At 40.3% G+C, this 23592-nt stretch overlaps 1 long non-coding RNA gene across 1 annotated transcript in view; it reads right to left on the bottom strand.

Annotated features, from left to right (window-relative positions):
- LOC309847918 overlaps window positions 1-17425 on the bottom strand; it is a 39470-nt gene extending 22045 nt beyond the window's left edge. The window contains exons 1-2 of the long non-coding RNA XR_014302719.1: window positions 17350-17425; window positions 8230-8296 (exon numbers count right to left, since the gene is read on the bottom strand). This is a non-coding gene — a long non-coding RNA (uncharacterized lncRNA). The remainder of the gene's footprint in view (window positions 1-8229; window positions 8297-17349) is intronic.
- Between the last annotated feature and the right edge of the window lie 6167 nt (window positions 17426-23592).

A 23592-nucleotide genomic window follows, 5' to 3' on the forward strand; every position in this document is an offset into this window, starting at 1 on the left:
TTCCCTTCAAAATCAGGACTTGCATACACAACCTAAATAATTATTTTGGTATTTGATCACATGGAAGAGGAGAGAATGAGAAGAGCTAAGTGGTCCAGGAGAAACATATATGAGTTCAGACTGAGTGGAATATGATTGTGGACAACTGAGCATCAATCCTAATGCACAGAATACATCTCAGAATTATTTTCCTGAAACAAGAAAGAATCTGTTTGACCCACTGGCTTCTGCATCCTATCCACAGTGGTTAAAATTCATCCCAGAAGTAATTAATGTCCCTGACTTTTTTATTACTGGGCACGAGAGAGGAGCTGAGTGGGCTTGGTCAGTGTCCCACCTAATGAAAGGCAGAGCAGATTCAGGCAAAAAAAAAATTATTAGTTCTTTCCAAATTAGATTTAATGGGATTCTGTTTTTCATTCATGAATTATTTTACATTTTATATTTTATCGATTTTTCTAAGCTTTGGCCAATATTCACTGCATTTTTGAATAGCTTTTATCTATTATTGTAAATCATTTTTCTGCTACATTTGTTTAGTCATGGTTATCCATTTCTTCTTCCAAATTTTTCAGATATGTGATATCAATTTCCAAATAAATTATTTAAAATGTTTATTCTTTATACTAAACTTCTATGAAAAACATTGATATATGTATTATGGCATATTGTTCTCCTTTCAACTTATTTTTTAAAATGTGAATGTGCCTTGGCAAATATATATTGTTTCTTTTTATGTTTATGTAGATTCTTCATAATTTTCCCAAGTTCATTGGCTTATGGTTTATATTTTTTTAATAATTTTCCTACTGCCAATTAATAGATTTTTTTCCATTACCTTGTCTAAGTTGCTATTGCCATTATAAGTAAAAAGCATCTGGAAATCTATATCCCTGTCCAGTTTCCTCAAATCACTCATTATTTTCAGGATCTAGTTGGATTTTCTTACAGGTTCCAGGTGGACAAGCTTTTGAACTGGTGCTAATTATTATTTCTGTTTCTGGCTTCCTACGTTTACCAGCTTAGGGATCATTTTTAACAATTATGGTGAAATGAGGCATCATATTCTTATTCTCAACTTCATTAATAATGATCTTAGTGTAACATGTCCTACAAGATAATAATAGATACATGTAAAATAATTTCATTGACCAAAAAAGTGGTTGAAAATGTAAATAAAACACAGTGGCAACCAACTAGTCATTTCAAGTTGAGCTATTTTTTCCCCCTTTATCTCCCTGTCTCTTTAATTTCCTGTAGCACATTCCAACAAAGTATTTTAAGGTGTTTTATATGCACATACATAGAGATCATCATGGAGTCTAAATCTAATAATTCCTTGTCAGTTTTAAATATTTTAAGTATTGTTCATTCCTATGTCAGTTGTCTAGTAACTTTTCCTCCACACTGCACTTAATTGCAAGGAAATATTTAATGTTAATATAAATTAATTAATCACTTTAATAAATATTTTTACCTTATGGATTAATCTTTGATGCGTATTTCTTAATTTTTTTAACTTTTAAAATTTTATTTATTGAGAGAGAGAGTGAGAGAGAGAAAGAAAAAGCGCAAGCAGGGGAAGCTGCAGAGGGAGAGGGAAAAGAAGAAGCAGGTTCCCCACCAAGCAGGGAATCAAGCTCAGTCTCAGGGCCTTGGGATCATGATCTGAGGTGAAGGCAGAGGCTTAGCTGACTGAGCCACTGAGTCTAATTGTTATCTTTGATATTTAAGGAAATACTTTATCATCTCTAATTGATCCCCTATGTCACAAATACAGTTTTCTCTATGGTGCTATTAATTTTATTGTCTTCAAATGAGACTCTTTTTCTAGAAGCATTTTTAATCAGTCTCTTAGGTCTATAATTTTAGTTTTTATACATTTCATTTAGTATTTTCTTTTATCTTCATCATCTCTGAGTATTCCTGACCAGTACTCATTGGTCAAACCTTTCTTATTAATCTATTCCAAAAATTTGTTTATTTCCATAATATTTTGTTATGACTGCTGTCGTTCTTAGGTTTTGCCTTTATATTCTTTTTGTTTTGTTTTGTTGTTTTATGCTTTGGTGTTTTTGTTGTATTGTTTTGTTTTTCTTTTGAATTAATACAATTAAACCTTTAGATTTCCTTCATACCTTTAATTATTGTCACTTATTTTCACAAATGATATTACCATAGTACAGTAATTCTAAATATTTCTGAATTAGCTGTATTATTTCTTTTTAGGTATAAAGTTAACTTCCAGTTACATGGACTTAATATTTTGGTCATTCTATTCTAGTTTTATTGCCTTATCATTGGAAAATATAGCCTGATACTTAACTCTAGGGAATGATGTGGTAGAGCTAGGTTCTTGTCTCTTGGAGTCAAAGAAGGACCTCGTGGGCAATGGAGAGTGAGTAAGTGACAGAAGTTTATCAAGTGAATATATAGAAAAAGTTCTCACAACTAAGAGGGGTCCCCACTCAGTTAACAATGAGTCCCTTCAGGGTTTATTTTTTATAAAAAGGTAACCAGGCAACTTTAATCCTTTTAACATCTCTATCAATAACTGCTGCAATGGCTTACCTCCTTTTGAGGGTCTGATTATTCTTTTTTGGTTACAGGTGTTTATCATAGAGACACCCACCCCACATGACCCACCCCATACACCTAGGGCAGGGTGGTCCTCCATCCCACATGCCTAGACCAGGGTGCTCTTCCCGGGGTAGGGTGGTCCAATTTATCTCTTTACCACACCACATTTTGGGGATTTCTGAGAGCCTGTTCACAAAGTTCCCTATGGATCTCTTCCTCCCTAGCCCCACCTGTCCGTTACTCATTTTGAGAGTTGATATTACCAAAGTACTGTAATTCTAAAAATTTCTGAATTAGCTGTATTATTTCTTTTTAGGTATGAAGTTAACTTCCAATTATATGAATTTAATATTTTGGTCATTGTTTTCTAATTTTATTGCCTTATTCTTGGAAAATATAGCCTGATATTTAACTCTAGGAATTTATTGGAATATACTTCTGGCCTAAATAATGGCCTGTTTGTGTAAATGTTCAACTTATGCTTATATACTTACTGAAGACTATTGTTTTGGGGTCAGGATGGCTACATTTATTAATAGATCAGGACTATTAGATTCTCTAAATTTTGATGTCTCTTAATTTAATCTAATTAAATTATCAGTTAATGAAAGAAGTTAAATTTTTTATGTACTACTGCATCTACACTTATCAAAGTCTTTTGCTATAATTAGACAAGTATGTCATCCTGTTTTTATACCAAGTCTTACATTAAAAAAATCATACTATCTGTAATATTATTTATTATTATTATTATTATTTGTAAAGATTGTATTCATTGGGGGTACCTGAGTGGCTCAGTCAGTTAAGTGTCTACCTATAGCTCAGGTCATAATACCCGGGTCCTGAGATAGAGCCCCGCAGGGGGTTCCCTGCTCAGTGGGGTGCTTCTCCCTCTCCCTCTGTTATTCCCCCTGCTGTGTGCATGTTTTTCTTTTCTCACTCTCTCTCAAATAAATAAGTAAAATTTAAAGATTATCTCTCTCAAATAAATAAGTCAAATTTTTTTTCTCAATGGGAGGGAGAAGCAGACTCTCCACTGAGCAGGGAGCCTGATGCAGGGCTCAATACCAGAACCCTGGGATCATCACCTGAGCTGAAGGCAGACACTTGAACCGACTAAGTCACCCAGGCACTCCAGTTGTTTATTTATTTATTTTTATTATGCATATGTTTTATCTCTCTTTTCTTCAAGTCTTTTTTTCGATCTTTTTACTTTTTTCATAAAACTGAATTATTTCAAGATGACTTGGTCATCCTCTTTTCCCCTACCCCATAGGTCATAGATACATTTTAACTGTTAAAATAATATTAGTATTTAAGTGCTGCCTACACAAATTAAGGCAAATTATCTGTGGTCTGTATTCCTGAAATTTTTTTTTTTATTATGCCTTCCTATTCCAGTGACATTTTATAAGGATCTAAGTGTTTACATTTGTGATTTTTTTTTCAAGATAATAAAGCTATTACTTCATTCTTTTTTATATCTGATGTTATTTAAAAAATTTCTGTCAGTCTGATACTTGTTTCTTTATTAATGAATTATTTTTTTTCTCTCTAACACTTATGATTTTTTTTTTGTCTTTGGTATGTATGCCCTAGTTTGGGATTCATAGAGTCAACTATAGTTATGAATATTTTCTTTCTTTTCTTGTATGTAAGTTTTAATCCAGTGTCTTGACTATTTTATGCTTGAGAAACAGATGTACATTAATATTCAAATATTTCTTTCCTTTTTCTTCTTTCATTTAAAAAAAGTCATTTATTTTATTTTATTTAAAAAATATTTATTTATTTATTTGGAGTAGAGAGAGAGGGTCATGAAGAGTGGCTGATTATATACTTTCAATTTGGGAGGAGGTTAGGGATAGCACAGGCCTCCAAGGTATTTTATAAACAAGGTTTCCAGGACCTTGAGGGGGCTAGCTATTGTTAGGGAAAGGTCATTTATTACTATTTAGTAAAAACTCAGGGAAGAGACTCTTCTGATGTGTATCAGTGGGTATATGCTTGGGAGATGATTGCCAATGTATATCTTGAGGGTAGGGGTGGGGAGTAGAGATAAAGAAGTTTCCAAAGTAATTTTTACATGTGAAAGTAGATTTTCAGTATCCTGGGGGGGGGTGGACTAAGAATGCTTTTTGCCCTGAGTGGATGTGTCCACATGGAAGCAGCTGAGTCCCCAGAGGAACTTCAAGGACTTGTCAACAGGCTATGAGTAGTAAGGAAATCTAATTTTCTCTCTAGGTTTTGTTCCACACACATCACCTACATCTTACACCTCTTTTATATTAATAATTTTAATGCTTTGCTGGTATCCAGATGACTATATCCTTAAGTGACTTCTTATCGCTATTGAATCCATTACGTATTCTATCCATTGTATTCTTAATTCAACTAGATTACATATATTTAATCTATTAGTACCACTAGGTTCTTATTCTTGTTTTCATTTCAAAATCTTTCCTTATTTCCTTACATTATTTATTGGGTATATATTTTTTTAATATAATTTTTTATTTTTTATAAACATATATTTTTATCCCCAGGGGTACAGGTCTGTGAATCACCAGGTTTACACACTTCACAGCACTCACCAAAACACATACCCTCCCCAATGTCCATAATACCACCCCCTTCTCCCAAACCCCCTCCCCCCAGCAACCCTCAGTTTGTTTTGTGAGATTAAGAGTCACTTATGGTTTGTCTCCCTCCCAATCCCATCTTCTTTCATTTATTCTTCTCGTACCCACTTAAGCCCCCATGTTGCATCACCACTTCTTCATATCAGGGAGATCATATGATAGTTGTCTTTCTCCGCTTGACTTATTTCGCTAAGCATGATACGCTCTAGTTCCATCCATGTTGTCGCAAATGGCAAGATTTCATTTCTTTTGATGGCTGCATAGTATTCCATTGTGTATATATACCACATCTTCTTGATCCATTCATCTGTTGATGGACATCTAGGTTCTTTCCATAGTTTGGCTATTGTGGACATTGCTGCTATAAACATTCGAGTACACGTGCCCCTTTGGATCACTACGTTTGTATCTTTAGGGTAAATACCCATTTATTGGGTATATTTTAAATCCCTGATATACTCACTTATTATATATAAGCTGTCAACCTTATTCTTCTTTTGAGGTAGCTATATCTTTTTGGGTTTTAGGACATCATACCAACAATGCCAAATAATTTTCAGACAACAGCAGGATCTCCAAGAATTCAACTAAATTCTGACACTATCTACCTGAACATAGCGTAAGATTTCATCAGTTAAGGGATCAGTCCTCCAAGACTATCTCCAACCCCATCTCAGATGCCAGTCTCACTGTAGGCCCCAGGTTATTACCTGTGCTTGTGACTGAGCAACTACAGGTTGGAGGTCCCAGTGGCCTACTTCTTTCGTTCTTTTAATTTGCTACAGGGACTCACAAACCTCGGAAAAATACTTACTTTGTGTTTGCCAGCTCATTAAAAGATATAATAGAAGATTTAAATCAATAGATAGATAAAGAAGTGCACAGGGCAAGGTATGGAGAATGGGCACAGAGCTTCTATTACCTTCTGTAAGACTGCCACTCTTCCTGCCTTTTTATACATTTAACAAACTAAAAGCTTTCTGAATGCAGTCCTTTCAGGTTTTCTGTGGAGGCTTCATGACATAGTCATGACTGACTAAATCATTGTCATTTGCTGATCTAATCTCCAGCTCCTCTTCCCTCCCCAGATAATCCTGAATTGGGAGGAAGGGGAGGCATGTTGGGCAAAAAGTTATGAAGGCTTTCACCAAGTGGTTGGTCCTTCAGGCAAACAGCCCTTGCCTTGAGTGAGGTCTGAAGGTCACTTCATTAACATAACAAAACACACCTCTCTCACCCTTATCACAGGAAATTCCAAGAGTTTTAGGAGCTGTGAGTTAGTAGCCATGGTTGAAAACCAAATATTCAGATGACCAAAATATATTTCTTGTAAACCACTATATTACACTACATGCTTAAGTATTTAATTATGTGATCTTTTAAACTAATATTTTTCTAAGAGTCTAAACTGTTCTGTCAGTAATCTGGATTGGGGAGTGATGTATTGCCAAATTTCTGTCCTTTCAGTCCAGGAAGTCAAAGAAAAACAACAGGAGAGCCCCTTAGGGCAGGAACTTCAATGTAACAATGTTGACTACTACTCCCTTTGCTTGATTTTTTTTTTTAAAACAAGCAAATCATCTCTTCAGAGTTGCAGTTTAAAGCCAAGAACATGCGGAATTGGGAGAAAAAAATAATTAAATTTGGAGACTTGCAGAGGTAGAATCAGAGTAGTGAAAGCCATTACAGTAACGGAACTAACTGAGGTCAGTCTTTGGTGAATCACAGAAACAGGTGGAGTTGTCAAACAAAGGAATCTTTGTTTACAACATACAAGGAGACCACAGGGAATAAGTTCCAAAGCCTTGACTGTTTGAACAGGAGAGAGATTTTTATTTAGTATTTAAGATGAATACTCAGAAGGGAGAGATTTATTATCCCGTGTATGGTTGGTCATAAGGTTGTGGATGCATGCACATCCACATATGTATTTGTGCAATATGTATTGTATGTTCACATGAATGAAGCTTGTATTCCACCGAGGGCAGAAACTTCAACGTTAGAATAAAGCAGAGGTAACTGTTGGACAAGGGAAAGGGGCTCTGCAGGCTTCAAGAGCAAATATAAACTAGATGGGGTCTTGGGCTCATTCTCTGGGACAAGGAATGCAAGGCCTTGATTACTTTTGAAATAGCACTAGGAGTTTTACCACTGATTTATTATCTCAGTAGCTTAGGCTATTTCCTGGTCTGGTGGTGACTGTTAGTTTTCCCACTGCCTTGTTCCCTCAAAATCCTTAACTAGTGAGGTTTTTGCATTTCTTTGTAAGAACCTCGCAGGAAGTTTTGGAAGAAGTATGCTTGGGCAAGTACACAGGTGGGGTATAGATCATTGAAAATAGCTGGGGACAAAAAATGACTTTTCTTATGTCAGGAAAACTATATCTCATCTTTAATTTTCTGGGAACCTCTAACTCTTTCTGCTGATGTTACCAGCAGGCATCTGAGATATTACTGATTGTTCTCTTGAACCTAAGGAAAAGGAAATGTAGAAAGCAAAAGACAAAACTTTAAAATCTATCCTGCAACTCATCAATTCACTGCAGCCACCTCTCTGTCTTTCCCTTTCTCTTTTTCTCTCTTTCTCTTTCTCTCTCACTTTCTCTCTCACATACGCACAACACACGCAAATCAACTTAAAACAATTTTTAATTTTCCCTATTCCATTTTAATATACTTGAGCCATGATCATTTTCTTAGTAAATACAAGGAAAAAAAATCTAGGATTCCATCATTCTGTGTGATTAAAATATTGAGGAATTTACTTCCAATAGCACTTATAAAAACATATTTTATTTAAGTAATATTATATAATCAGGTGCCTGCATTTTTCTTATTCTCCAACTAGTGTTATTTGGCAATTAATATTTTGTCAATCAATATTCCCCTATATCTGAATGTGTGGGCAGTGAGAGATGAGTGAGAGGCAAGGATGGTGAACACTCCCAACAACTGCAGACTACATATATCTTAAGCCATGATTTTCTTTGCAAATGTTCTAGTCATACCTCCGTGTACCAGGAAAGAAGTAGCATATTTCTTGAAAGACACAGCTATCAAAGCTCCATTGAGAAACTGTAAAGATGGAGAAGGGATTTGCAAATTAAATATATGATAATGGACATCTACTCTGATTATTAAAAAATGAAAAAAATAAAAAACCTTACTAATAACCAGAGTATCCAATTTTACATGTGAAGAAAATTATTGAAGAGACATGTCACCAAAAGGATATGGATGGCTTATAAGCACATGACAAATTTATCAACATTTGGACATTTAAAAAATACAAATTAAAATCATAATGAGACATGCTTACATATCTATTAGAATGGCTAAAATTATAAAGGCTAATTGTACTTCGTCTGAGCTAGATTGAGAAGCAACAAAAAATCTAAACTGTTGTTGGCATATATCATGATACCACCACTTTGGAAAATAGTTTGAAAATTTTTTTAAATGCAAAATATGTTGCAGTTACACAAATAGCTATTTTACTTCTAGGCATTTAACCAAGAGAAACAAACCCTATGTTCATACAAGGACTTGTATATGAATTTCATAGCAGCTTTATTTTTAAGAATTGAAAACAGTGGAAATGTTCATCAATGTCCATCAATAGAGCAAAGACAAATTATGATCTATTCATTAAAGAGATTACTATTCAACATCAAAATGAACTATTTACAATTGGAGATTTTCAAAGTAATGATGCTTTTCTCAAAGAAAAGCCAGGCAAAGAATAGTATATACTGTGTGATTCCATGACTATAAAAAATCTAGAAAATACAAATTTATATATAGTCACAGTCATCAAATATATTGGTGTGATTTTAGTGCCTTCTTCTGTGCTCCCATAGCTTCCTACACTTGGATCTCCGAGCATTTGTTACACCATGTGAAAATATGAACTCTTTTTCTTTATTCCGTCTTAGTAGAATAAGAATCCTTGAAATTTTATGGACATTTGAACTCTCAGTTATTAGCAGAAATTCTATCACACAGTAAGTTTCCAAATATAAAAGCCAGAGTTTTACAATGACTTCTAAGCTTTTACATGATCTAGCCACTCATTTAACCTCTGTGACCTCTTTCCCTGCTACTCTTCAGTCACTCACAGTGGCCTCCTTGCTATTCCTCAGATATGCCAGGCATGATCCAACCTTATGGCCTTCAAGATAGCCAATTCCTTTTTCTGGAGTGACCTTATTGCTGATAGTTCTGGGCAAATTCATCACCTTTCCATACCTTTGTTCAATTGTCAGCTTCATTGTAACAACCCTGATCTTCCTATTAAAAATTTTAACTCCCCATTCCCTGCCTAGCAACCTTGATTTTTCTCACCCTGATCGAATTTTTCTTTTTCCCCATTGTACTTATCATTTTTGAATGCACTATGCAATTTTTATTAAGGTTTATAGCTTTTAATTGTCTCACCCATGAAAATAAAAGTTCTACAAAGCCAAGTATTTCATTTACCAGTGTAGTCTGAAGTAATATCTGCCATATAATAGGTTCAATAGACAATTGGTAAATTTCAAAATAAATTAATGTTGAGAGTATACTGAATTTCATAAGTCATTTCAATAATTTTTTCCAAAAAATAAACTATGTAAAACATACCTTAAATTTACTTTCAAAATATTTTATAGCATATAATGGACAATATACATAAGCCTTAAAGAAACAATCATAGAAATAACCATTTCATACCTACTTAAAAACTGCATAATACCACACTCCTAGATCCTCTCTGAACGCTCTAAAATGACCCTTCAAAAGAATTACATTTTTAAAATAACAGATTTTTTGTCAAATAATTTAATAAAACAAAAGTTTCTTTCATCTATGTAGATCATATTAAATGTTTTTAATAAGCATGAAATTATAACTCTGAAGTGTGCTAAAATGAAACCACCTGCGAAGGGTGAGAGAACAAAAATAAACATCATTTTTTCCAAATAAGAGGAATTTATTACCTTTGAATCAAAGCATGTGGATTTGTTCAAACTGGCAATAAAGGAATATGGAAACACAAACCATAGAAAGTCATATTTTAGATTTCTAAAAGACTTCGAAGTGAAGAGTATACATTCACTTCTCACTTATTGCTCCTACATATTCATGAATTTGAGAGAAAAAATAGGCCCTGTGTGTCTTAGCAACTAATGGGATATATTTTGATATTTACATGCTTACACATATTGTGTGTTATAGTCTTCTCTTTTACATGCAGTAAAAAGGTTAACCCCTTTTCTGCAGAGATCTGAAAATGTGAAACAGTGCCTGAGTAGCTGAATTCATCTAATTGGAATTTCTTGCAGGTCTAAGACTTATTGTTTTTCACTTGACTGCCTCCTTTTTCATCTGTCAATTGGTTACAAATTCTGGTACTGAAGAGAATACATTGGGGCTGGTGGCTCAGTGGGTTAAAGCCTCTGCCTTCAGTTCAGGTCATGATCTCAGGATCCTGGGATTGAGCTCCACATCGGGACATAATGCAACGACAGATAGTTTATATGGGAGCCCTTTGGGTACTCTGGTGGATGAATGTTTTTAAATTAGTTTTTCATGGACATGGGGAGTTAGAGACGAGAAGGGAGGTGGGGGAAATTGGAAGGGGAGCTGAACCATGAGAGACTATGGACTCTGAAAAACAATCTGAGGGTTTAGAAGGGGCGGGGGGTTGGGAGGTTGGGGTACCAGGTGTTGGGTATTATAGAGGGCACTGCTTGCATGGAGCACTGGGTGTGGAGCAAAAAGAATGAATACTGTTATGCTGAAAATAAATAAAATATAAATTTTAAAAATATTAGTTTTTCGTAAACTACAAAAAAAATAAAAGCGCTCACATTTATAGCATACACTTTATGGTTCACAAAGAACGTGCCAACAATAAAAATAATGATGGGAAGGGAAATTTTTTTTTACCGTTACAATTCATAGAAAAGGAGGTACAGGGAAATTGAATGAAAGGGAATAACAAAGTAGGTTCATAAGTCAATCTTCCTTGTAAAAAAATTAACCTGAAAGTGCGTTTCTGCCACCTCTCTACTGTGTGATATGATAAAGAACGACCACGATACATGAATTATTGTTCGGGGTTTTGAAAAGCATAATAGCTTTATACCAACACTTGAGTATTTATTTATTTATTTATTTATTGCTAACAAGATAGCTCGATTTGATATGCGTTTCCTGACAACCAACCTCAGAAATAATTCCATCTTCATGAGAAGTCAGAAAGAACCACAAACCAAACCTCAAAATAGATTCAAAGAGAAAATACTCTAAAAAATTTCCCTTCCTGGGGCACTGGAATGGCTCAGTGAGTTAAAGCCTCTGCGTTTGGCTCAGGTCATGATTCTAGGGTCCTGGGATTGAGCCCCATGTCTGGCTCTCTGCTCTGTAGGGAGCCTGCTTCCACCTCTCTCTGTGTCTCTCTATTCCTGCTCTCTGCCTACTTGTGATCTCTGTCTGTCAAATAAATAAATAAATAAATAAAATCTTAAAAAAAAATTTCCCTTCCTATCAGAAGCACACCAAACCACTAACAAATTCCCCCAGAAAGCTTCATCTAAAAGGTTGTAGTTTCTTCAGATACCCAGCAGGACCTTCTTCTCTGGGCCTGGTATTTCTTCAATGTCCTTTTCCAGAGAATAAGACACTAAACTACTGAGCGCCATGGGCCTCAGAACCACGGAAGAGATGATTAGGGGCAAAAAGCATGCCTCTGGTCACCAAGAAGGTATGGAAACGTTTGCTGCTTTTCTGCATTTTTCAAAGCTGAGTTTTTAGCTGGAGGCCGCTCCTTTATGATAAATTGCTGATACCGTATAGGAAAAGCTATTATATGATCTTTTTCAAACCATTTCCTATCTTTGCATTCTCATGTGCCAAGACAGACACGGATTATTTAAAACCCTGAAGAGAGTGCTCTTGCATTTAAATTGCCTGTAACCTTCGTGTAATAGATTTATGATTGATGATAGATTTAGTAAAAATATAACTATTTTACATATTTACTCTCAGTAAACGATTTCAACCTATGCTCATTTAAGTAACTTGCTGCATAATCCCTTTTCTATTAAACCATAGTGCAAGGACCAATGCCGCGTTTCCGAGAGAACCCCAAGCTATTTTTCTAGAATGGCTCTATGCCTATATATCAGGTGTCCTGTTTTCACTCCCTTTGTGGAGCACCTACCCTGGAGGTCATGTAATAACCAATGACCAAAAAACAAACAAAAAACCCAAACATCCAGGTCGAAGTGCCATCCCTGCCTGGAGATGAGTAGACTGCTCAACAGATCCTGGGCAGGCATCTCAGCCCAGGCCTGTGCTGGGGAAGCTGGAGCTGGCTTTGGGCGCAATCAGGAAGCCAGCAAACTGACCAGAGAGTGCAGCCACGGTGAACAGGACTGATGATCTTTTGGCAGCCAGGCCACGCGCGGACACCCGCTCAGGGAGCCAGGCTAGGAGGCTGCCCAGCGCCTGAGCTGGCAATGCTTACAAGCCCCCTGGGGCTTGCCCCGCGCCCCAGCCCGGGCCTGGCCTCAGGAGGGAGGGGGGCGGGGGCGGTGCAGAGAAGGGGCTTTGCTAATTGCTGAAGTGGGAAGTGAGCTCAAGGAGGATGTGGTGGAGAGTCTGGGAGGAGGTGGAGCGGCTGGCGGAGGAGGGGCGCGCAGCGCCGCGGTGCTGTGCTGCGGCCCAGTTGGGACTGCAGGACCCACCGGACTCGCCGCCCATGCGCTCCCGCGTGAGGCCCTGCTGTCCAGCTCCTGCTGCCTGCTGCCCCTTCCTGCCCCAAGGCTTCTCCTGACCACCCTCTGTGCACAGGTAAAGTGACACCGTGCCTCACCCTCACCTGGAGCAGAATTCGGGGGACGCGACCTGGGGGCGGGGAGGGGGGTTGTTGTAACCCAGCCTACCGGGAACACCAGGGCACCGGGACCACCCCAGACGCTGGGCAGAACTTGGGTCTGCATGGGGTCGGGCTGGGGACAGCGCCTTGCGAGGTGACCCCCGCCAGCGGGCGCGCTAGCCCCCATTATTCAGAACCCCCAGGGCGCGTGCTGAGGACCCCCTTCCCTCCCCCGCTGTGGCCCCAATGCTTTTGTTCTGGACTTGGGATCCCAGGTGGAAACTAGTCCCTCAGACCTCCCTGGCAGCAAGGAGGGCAGGGAGGGATTCTTGGTTTTCTGCCCTGGCTCTTCCTCTCTACCCATTCACAAGCCTCTGGCTTCACTTTCCTCTCCTCATTGTCAGTTTTATTAAATGGTTTTCGTCTGCATGTTGACCCAAAGAGCTATTTTATGAATGAATATCCAGGAAACTGAGTCGGAGCCCACCTGTGAGAGCCCACCTGTAGAGGCCTTTCATTAGAATGGTCTCTGGTTCTAGCCTCAGTTCAGAATACTGCCTGTACCTGAGGACGGAGTCCAGATGTTTCTTTCATCTCTGACTTGAATTTGAAATCCTCCTCAGACTTCAGCTTCCAGGATTTCTCCAGTCCTTGCTCTCCCACTGTCTTGGTGGGGATCCGCCATGAGTGTTGAACCCAGGAATGAATGAATGATATATACCCCAGATCGCTGGGGCTTTGTCTTGTTTTGCTGAGGTTGGAAAGGCTTGGGCGAGACCCCCTGTATGCAGATACAGAGCTGCATGCAATTGCTTAAACGTGTTCCCCACTTAATTGCTTGGTCATTGAACATTTCGCCCTTAACCTGTGGCTTCAGCAGTTAGGAGGAGACAATCTGGAGGTGAATCAGAAGATAGCTGAATCCACATGGTGGTGGTCTGGGTTTGGGAGATTTTCCTGGAGATTCAAACGAAAGATCTAAATTCTTCCAGTGGGGAGTGGTAAACATTTTATGGATGGGAGATTGAAAATAAATGGTCTGGTTAACATTTCCCTCCCCCTCAAAACCCATTATTTGAAAAAACAAAAAGGGAAGTGAAGGGAGAAATCCTCCCACTCCCATCCCCACTCACCTCCATAGCCACCTCCTCTTCCAAGAACCTAACAGACAAGGTGCCAAGAAGTGTTAGGTACCAGCAGTGGTCTCAGATCTCATTCAAGGATCATGGTGAAAGGCATTCAAAGAGATTGTGGGGGCACAGGGATCCAATTAAGGGGGACAAGTTTAAGGTTTGCCTGGTCCCCTAAAAATTAATGGCACTAGAGAAGATGAGCTTTGGGAACTACAGCTTAATGGATACAATGTGTAAAAAGCTTCAGTGAGTCATGGTGGGAAGAGGCCATGAGGGCAGCAAATACAGTCTTAGATGATGTTATTAATAGCACTACAGGCTCTAGATTTCCTGTGGTGGTGTTCTTGGCAAGACCAGCGTGGCCAAAGTGAATACTCACAACCTGGAACAGAGGGTCTTGGAGATCCCAGCAAGTGTGGTATGATGAGAGCCTAAAATGATAGGAGGTGTCCTTTGGAAGGACTGTCTTCTTGACTTTAAAAGGGAGAACCCAAATCTGTAGGTGAAATCTTTTTGGCTACAAAGAGGGCCGAGGCCTCCTAAGGTCAAGGTCTCCTCATCACTTGCAAAGATGTCGAAGAACATATTCAGACATTTCAAAGATGTCCTCATGTCCATTGGTTCCCACTCTGGAATTCTCTCAATAAGGTGAGAGTTCCTCTAGTTGAAAAAAAATCTAAAAAGACGTCCCTTTCTCATGTAATTTCTGTAACCTTCAGGACACACCCACCTCCCCCTTCCAGCTCTGTAATGAAGCCACAGCTGGTACCAATTTGTGGAACTCCTTAAAGGCTATTCTCCATTATATACCCCCGGACCAAGTTCCCATGCTCCCTCACCTGATTTCCTGCACTCACCTCCCACCTGGTGTGTTCACACCTGCAAGTGCCTTTTACCAACCCCTTTGCCAAAAGGCAGCCAGAGTGACCTTTCAAAGACCTATCAGTTCCTGGCATTTGTCTCCATAGAAATCTGCACTGATCTTCTAACAAATTCTCAGTTCTCCAAAGGCACCCATAATCCTACCATCAGTCTCTTCATACCCCTCCAACTGACTGATGCCTGTTCTGCCCCATCTCTCTGCCCTTCAACCACACTGCCTCCCTCTTCCTGTGGAGACCCCTCATGGCACCTGCCTCCAAGCACAGGTGATTCCCATTGATGGGAAGACCCTCTTCCTCTCCCCCATCTCCCCACTCCAGTTACTCCCACTTATTCGTGAGCTAACTAGCCCCATGGTACACACTCTCCATGCAGCCTGCTCTCTCTTTTCTAGCACTGGCCTCCGTTTCTAGCTGTGGTTGTGTCACGGATGTCCCTCCCCAGCCAGCCTCCAAGCTCTCCTTTTCTTTAGCTCCAACACCTGACACAGTGCCTGGCACGTAGTAAGCCCTGGCTAGCTTCTAAGAGCCTCACTGAGGGACTGAAAGCATTTTAAAAACGTCACCACGTAGGCTCCAAACTTTAGGCAGAAAAAGCTTTGCCTGGATTGACCTTTTAGAGACGTATTCGTCAAGTTGGATGTGTTCACTGACTTTACCTTGTATAATTTAAAAAAAAAAAAAGGACCTCTGTATCGCTTCGCATCTAACGAAGGCAAATGTATACTATTAGACCACGTTATGAGCTTAATGGAAGGAGACAAGATGTTTTCGCTAAGAAAATGTATAAATTACATTTCTTATACTTGAGGTCAAGTGGGAGAAAACAGTCCGTTTGTTGGAGCATTGCTATCTTACTCTATCACAGCCACTAATAAAAATCTGACACGAGATGAGTCAGAATTGTCTGTTGGAGATGAATTAGATCTGGCTCATGTTCTTACAGACATGAAAGCCAGGAACGAAGAAGGAGGCTTTGAAAGCCTGGGTTGAGGAGGCAGTGTGGTTCACTGTGATGAGCTAAGTGCCCAGGGCCAGGGGCAGACATGCGGGCCTGTGTCCTTCCTTTGTTCTGGGGTCCCTCTTGCACCATGTGGTGAGGCTGGTGGCTGGGAGCAGCTCAGGACAGGACCAGGTGGCATCTTACCTCTCTCACCCTCCTGTGGGCTCCAGTGGGCTCCAGTAGGTCCCAGGGGACAGCCTGCCTTCCTTGAAAAGCCCAGTAGCACTGGGAGCAGAAACTGGGACCAAAGAGTGAGCACCCTGTTTGACAAGCTGGACCAGCCACCTCTTCTTCAGATGCAGAGGGAGCCCTGGCATGCTGACTCCTCCCTTCTCCCTTTCCCCTTTCCTCTCTTCCTCCCTCTTCCCTTCCCCTCTCTCCTTCCCTGGTGGTGCCCTTTCCCAATGCCCACTTCATCCCTTTTCCTTTCTACATGCCTGTCTTCTAGAGTTTCTTCTCTTTCCTCCCCATTACTTCCCTTCATCTGAATCTCCTCTTTATTCTTTTTGTCCCCACTCTCTGCTCCTCCTCCCCTTCCCTGGGCCCTGTTCAGCTCCATCCCAACTGCAGGCAGAGCTGGACTAATATGCTCACTTGCTAGCTGAGTCACCCTCCAGAAAAGTCACTCTTCGGTAGCCACCTTCCTGACCCCCTGGTCCCTTCTCCACTTGTTCAGATATTGCTCTGAAGTCTGAGGAGGACAGAGCGGGGCTGCCACAAAATCAGGCCAGAGGAGAAACCAAACCATGTGTCCACACTGTCCCCCAGCACTGCTGCTCTTAGAGGTTTTCAGAGTCCTCAACAGGGTTAGGATTTAGGGGCTTCTTCAGAACCGGGAGTGAAAACAACCATAGGTCAAAAGAAAAGCTATGGCCCCCACACAAAAATAATAATCACAAATGAAAACTATGTTAACTCTGAAGTCCCAAAGTCGAAGAATTGCCTTGAATCTGTCACAAGAAAGCACCCAAGGCCTCACTCTCTGGGTTCTGGGTGGCCTGGGAATGGCAGGAGGCTCTGGTCCACGCGTGGGGGTGCCAAACAATGGGGGCTAGCCCGCCCTTTTTCGGGGCGGGGGTACCTCGTGTGGAGCTGTGCCTGGCCCGACCCCTGGGGGACTGGGTGCAACGCGGCGGCCTGGGTGGTCCCGGTGCCATGGGGTTTGCGGGAGGCTGGGCCCCGCCCCCCCCCAGCTCGTGGCCCCCGTTTTCTGCTCCAGGTGAGGGCGCGGCGCGGTGTCACTTTACCTGTGAGCAGAGGGTCCTCCGGAGAAGCCATGGGGCCTGGAGGGGCAGCAGGCGGCGGAACGGGACAGCGGGGCCTCGGGGGCTAGGCTGGAGCAGGGGAGTGCACAGGTGGCGAGGGCGGCGAGTATGGTGGGTCCTGCAGTCCCGACTGGGCTGCAGCACAGCACCCTGGCGCTGAGCGCCCCTCCTCCACCAGCCCCTCCACCTCCTCCCAGACTCTCCACTGAGTCCTCCGAGAGCTCACATCCTGCCTTGGCAATTAGCAAAGCCCCTTCTCCGGGCTGCTCCCGCCCGGCCCCCGACCCTCCCTCCTGAGTCCTCAGCAAGCTCACTTCCCGCTTTGGAAATTAGCAATGCCCCTTCTCTGCGCCGCCCCCGCCCCCCTCCCTCCTGAGGCCCGGGCCGGCCTGGGGTGGGGGGCGAAGCCTTGGCGGGCTGCAAGTGTTGCCAGCGCCAGTGCTGGGCAGCCTCCTAGCCTGGCTCCCTGAGCAGGTGTCTGCGCCCGGCCTGGCTGTGAAAAGGTCATCAGTCCTAAATGCCGGCTGCACACTTGGGTCAGTTTGCTGGCTTCCAGATTGCGCCCAAAGCCAGGAACCAGCTGCCCCAGCACAGGCCTGAGCTGAGATGCCTGCCCAGGATCTGTCTGAGCAGTCTCCTCATCTCCAGGGTGGTCAGGAGAAGCCTTGGGGCAGGAAGGGGCAGCAGGCAGCAGGAGCTGGACAGCAGGGCCTCACGCGGGAGCGCATGGGCGGCGAGTCCGGTGGGTCCTGCAGTCCCAACTGGGCCGCAGCACAGCACCGCGGCGCTGCGCGCCCCTCCTCCGCCAGCCGCTCCACCTCCTCCCAGACTCTCCACCACATCCTCCTTGAGCTCACTTCCCACTTCAGCAATTAGCAAAGCCCCTTCTCTGCACCGCCCCCGCCCCCCTCCCTCCTGAGGCCAGGCCCGGGCTGGGGCGCGGGGCAAGCCCCAGGGGGCTTGTAAGCATTGCCAGCTCAGGCGCTGGGCAGCCTCCTAGCCTGGCTCCCTGAGCGGGTGTCCGCGCGTGGCCTGGCTGCCAAAAGATCATCAGTCCTGTTCACCGTGGCTGCACTCTCTGGTCAGTTTGCTGGCTTCCTGATTGCGCCCAAAGCCAGCTCCAGCTTCCCCAGCACAGGCCTGGGCTGAGATGCCTGCCCAGGATCTGTTGAGCAGTCTACTCATCTCCAGGCAGGGATGGCACTTCGACCTGGATGTTTGGGTTTTTTGTTTGTTTTTTGGTCATTGGTTATTACATGACCTCCAGGGTAGGTGCTCCACAAAGGGAGTGAAAACAGGACACCTGATATATAGGCATAGAGCCATTCTAGAAAAATAGCTTGGGGTTCTCTCGGAAACGCGGCATTGGTCCTTGCACTATGGTTTAATAGAAAAGGGATTATGCAGCAAGTTACTTAAATGAGCATAGGTTGAAATCGTTTACTGAGAGTAAATATGTAAAATAGTTATATTTTTACTAAATCTATCATCAATCATAAATCTATTACACGAAGGTTACAGGCAATTTAAATGCAAGAGCACTCTCTTCAGGGTTTTAAATAATCCGTGTCTGTCTTGGCACATGAGAATGCAAAGATAGGAAATGGTTTGAAAAAGATCATATAATAGCTTTTCCTATACGGTATCAGCAATTTATCATAAAGGAGCGGCCTCCAGCTAAAAACTCAGCTTTGAAAAATGCAGAAAAGCAGCAAACGTTTCCATACCTTCTTGGTGACCAGAGGCATGCTTTTTGCCCCTAATCATCTCTTCCGTGGTTCTGAGGCCCATGGCGCTCAGTAGTTTAGTGTCTTATTCTCTGGAAAAGGACATTGAAGAAATACCAGGCCCAGAGAAGAAGGTCCTGCTGGGTATCTGAAGAAACTACAACCTTTTAGATGAAGCTTTCTGGGGGAATTTGTTAGTGGTTTGGTGTGCTTCTGATAGGAAGGGAAATTTTTTTTTAAGATTTTATTTATTTATTTATTTATTTGACAGACAGAGATCACAAGTAGGCAGAGAGCAGGAATAGAGAGACACAGAGAGAGGTGGAAGCAGGCTCCCTACAGAGCAGAGAGCCAGACATGGGGCTCAATCCCAGGACCCTAGAATCATGACCTGAGCCAAACGCAGAGGCTTTAACTCACTGAGCCATTCCAGTGCCCCAGGAAGGGAAATTTTTTAGAGTATTTTCTCTTTGAATCTATTTTGAGGTTTGGTTTGTGGTTCTTTCTGACTTCTCATGAAGATGGAATTATTTCTGAGGTTGGTTGTCAGGAAACGCATATCAAATCGAGCTATCTTGTTAGCAATAAATAAATAAATAAATAAATACTCAAGTGTTGGTATAAAGCTATTATGCTTTTCAAAACCCCGAACAATAATTCATGTATCGTGGTCGTTCTTTATCATATCACACAGTAGAGAGGTGGCAGAAACGCACTTTCAGGTTAATTTTTTTACAAGGAAGATTGACTTATGAACCTACTTTGTTATTCCCTTTCATTCAATTTCCCTGTACCTCCTTTTCTATGAATTGTAACGGTAAAAAAAAATTTCCCTTCCCATCATTATTTTTATTGTTGGCACGTTCTTTGTGAACCATAAAGTGTATGCTATAAATGTGAGCGCTTTTATTTTTTTTGTAGTTTACGAAAAACTAATATTTTTAAAATTTATATTTTATTTATTTTCAGCATAACAGTATTCATTCTTTTTGCTCCACACCCAGTGCTCCATGCAAGCAGTGCCCTCTATAATACCCAACACCTGGTACCCCAACCTCCCAACCCCCCGCCCCTTCTAAACCCTCAGATTGTTTTTCAGAGTCCATAGTCTCTCATGGTTCAGCTCCCCTTCCAATTTCCCCCACCTCCCTTCTCGTCTCTAACTCCCCATGTCCATGAAAAACTAATTTAAAAACATTCATCCACCAGAGTACCCAAAGGGCTCCCATATAAACTATCTGTCGTTGCATTATGTCCCGATGTGGAGCTCAATCCCAGGATCCTGAGATCATGACCTGAACTGAAGGCAGAGGCTTTAACCCACTGAGCCACCAGCCCCAATGTATTCTCTTCAGTACCAGAATTTGTAACCAATTGACAGATGAAAAAGGAGGCAGTCAAGTGAAAAACAATAAGTCTTAGACCTGCAAGAAATTCCAATTAGATGAATTCAGCTACTCAGGCACTGTTTCACATTTTCAGATCTCTGCAGAAAAGGGGTTAACCTTTTTACTGCATGTAAAAGAGAAGACTATAACACACAATATGTGTAAGCATGTAAATATCAAAATATATCCCATTAGTTGCTAAGACACACAGGGCCTATTTTTTCTCTCAAATTCATGAATATGTAGGAGCAATAAGTGAGAAGTGAATGTATACTCTTCACTTCGAAGTCTTTTAGAAATCTAAAATATGACTTTCTATGGTTTGTGTTTCCATATTCCTTTATTGCCAGTTTGAACAAATCCACATGCTTTGATTCAAAGGTAATAAATTCCTCTTATTTGGAAAAAATGATGTTTATTTTTGTTCTCTCACCCTTCGCAGGTGGTTTCATTTTAGCACACTTCAGAGTTATAATTTCATGCTTATTAAAAACATTTAATATGATCTACATAGATGAAAGAAACTTTTGTTTTATTAAATTATTTGACAAAAAATCTGTTATTTTAAAAATGTAATTCTTTTGAAGGGTCATTTTAGAGCGTTCAGAGAGGATCTAGGAGTGTGGTATTATGCAGTTTTTAAGTAGGTATGAAATGGTTATTTCTATGATTGTTTCTTTAAGGCTTATGTATATTGTCCATTATATGCTATAAAATATTTTGAAAGTAAATTTAAGGTATGTTTTACATAGTTTATTTTTTGGAAAAAATTATTGAAATGACTTATGAAATTCAGTATACTCTCAACATTAATTTATTTTGAAATTTACCAATTGTCTATTGAACCTATTATATGGCAGATATTACTTCAGACTACACTGGTAAATGAAATACTTGGCTTTGTAGAACTTTTATTTTCATGGGTGAGACAATTAAAAGCTATAAACCTTAATAAAAATTGCATAGTGCATTCAAAAATGATAAGTACAATGGGGAAAAAGAAAAATTCGATCAGGGTGAGAAAAATCAAGGTTGCTAGGCAGGGAATGGGGAGTTAAAATTTTTAATAGGAAGATCAGGGTTGTTACAATGAAGCTGACAATTGAACAAAGGTATGGAAAGGTGATGAATTTGCCCAGAACTATCAGCAATAAGGTCACTCCAGAAAAAGGAATTGGCTATCTTGAAGGCCATAAGGTTGGATCATGCCTGGCATATCTGAGGAATAGCAAGGAGGCCACTGTGAGTGACTGAAGAGTAGCAGGGAAAGAGGTCACAGAGGTTAAATGAGTGGCTAGATCATGTAAAAGCTTAGAAGTCATTGTAAAACTCTGGCTTTTATATTTGGAAACTTACTGTGTGATAGAATTTCTGCTAATAACTGAGAGTTCAAATGTCCATAAAATTTCAAGGATTCTTATTCTACTAAGACGGAATAAAGAAAAAGAGTTCATATTTTCACATGGTGTAACAAATGCTCGGAGATCCAAGTGTAGGAAGCTATGGGAGCACAGAAGAAGGCACTAAAATCACACCAATATATTTGATGACTGTGACTATATATAAATTTGTATTTTCTAGATTTTTTATAGTCATGGAATCACACAGTATATACTATTCTTTGCCTGGCTTTTCTTTGAGAAAAGCATCATTACTTTGAAAATCTCCAATTGTAAATAGTTCATTTTGATGTTGAATAGTAATCTCTTTAATGAATAGATCATAATTTGTCTTTGCTCTATTGATGGACATTGATGAACATTTCCACTGTTTTCAATTCTTAAAAATAAAGCTGCTATGAAATTCATATACAAGTCCTTGTATGAACATAGGGTTTGTTTCTCTTGGTTAAATGCCTAGAAGTAAAATAGCTATTTGTGTAACTGCAACATATTTTGCATTTAAAAAAATTTTCAAACTATTTTCCAAAGTGGTGGTATCATGATATATGCCAACAACAGTTTAGATTTTTTGTTGCTTCTCAATCTAGCTCAGACGAAGTACAATTAGCCTTTATAATTTTAGCCATTCTAATAGATATGTAAGCATGTCTCATTATGATTTTAATTTGTATTTTTTAAATGTCCAAATGTTGATAAATTTGTCATGTGCTTATAAGCCATCCATATCCTTTTGGTGACATGTCTCTTCAATAATTTTCTTCACATGTAAAATTGGATACTCTGGTTATTAGTAAGGTTTTTTATTTTTTTCATTTTTTAATAATCAGAGTAGATGTCCATTATCATATATTTAATTTGCAAATCCCTTCTCCATCTTTACAGTTTCTCAATGGAGCTTTGATAGCTGTGTCTTTCAAGAAATATGCTACTTCTTTCCTGGTACACGGAGGTATGACTAGAACATTTGCAAAGAAAATCATGGCTTAAGATATATGTAGTCTGCAGTTGTTGGGAGTGTTCACCATCCTTGCCTCTCACTCATCTCTCACTGCCCACACATTCAGATATAGGGGAATATTGATTGACAAAATATTAATTGCCAAATAACACTAGTTGGAGAATAAGAAAAATGCAGGCACCTGATTATATAATATTACTTAAATAAAATATGTTTTTATAAGTGCTATTGGAAGTAAATTCCTCAATATTTTAATCACACAGAATGATGGAATCCTAGATTTTTTTTCCTTGTATTTACTAAGAAAATGATCATGGCTCAAGTATATTAAAATGGAATAGGGAAAATTAAAAATTGTTTTAAGTTGATTTGCGTGTGTTGTGCGTATGTGAGAGAGAAAGTGAGAGAGAAAGAGAAAGAGAGAAAAAGAGAAAGGGAAAGACAGAGAGGTGGCTGCAGTGAATTGATGAGTTGCAGGATAGATTTTAAAGTTTTGTCTTTTGCTTTCTACATTTCCTTTTCCTTAGGTTCAAGAGAACAATCAGTAATATCTCAGATGCCTGCTGGTAACATCAGCAGAAAGAGTTAGAGGTTCCCAGAAAATTAAAGATGAGATATAGTTTTCCTGACATAAGAAAAGTCATTTTTTGTCCCCAGCTATTTTCAATGATCTATACCCCACCTGTGTACTTGCCCAAGCATACTTCTTCCAAAACTTCCTGCGAGGTTCTTACAAAGAAATGCAAAAA

Source organism: Mustela nivalis, assembly GCF_964662115.1.
Source record: "Mustela nivalis genome assembly, chromosome: 14".
In the NCBI taxonomy this organism is placed as follows: domain Eukaryota; kingdom Metazoa; phylum Chordata; class Mammalia; order Carnivora; family Mustelidae; genus Mustela; species Mustela nivalis.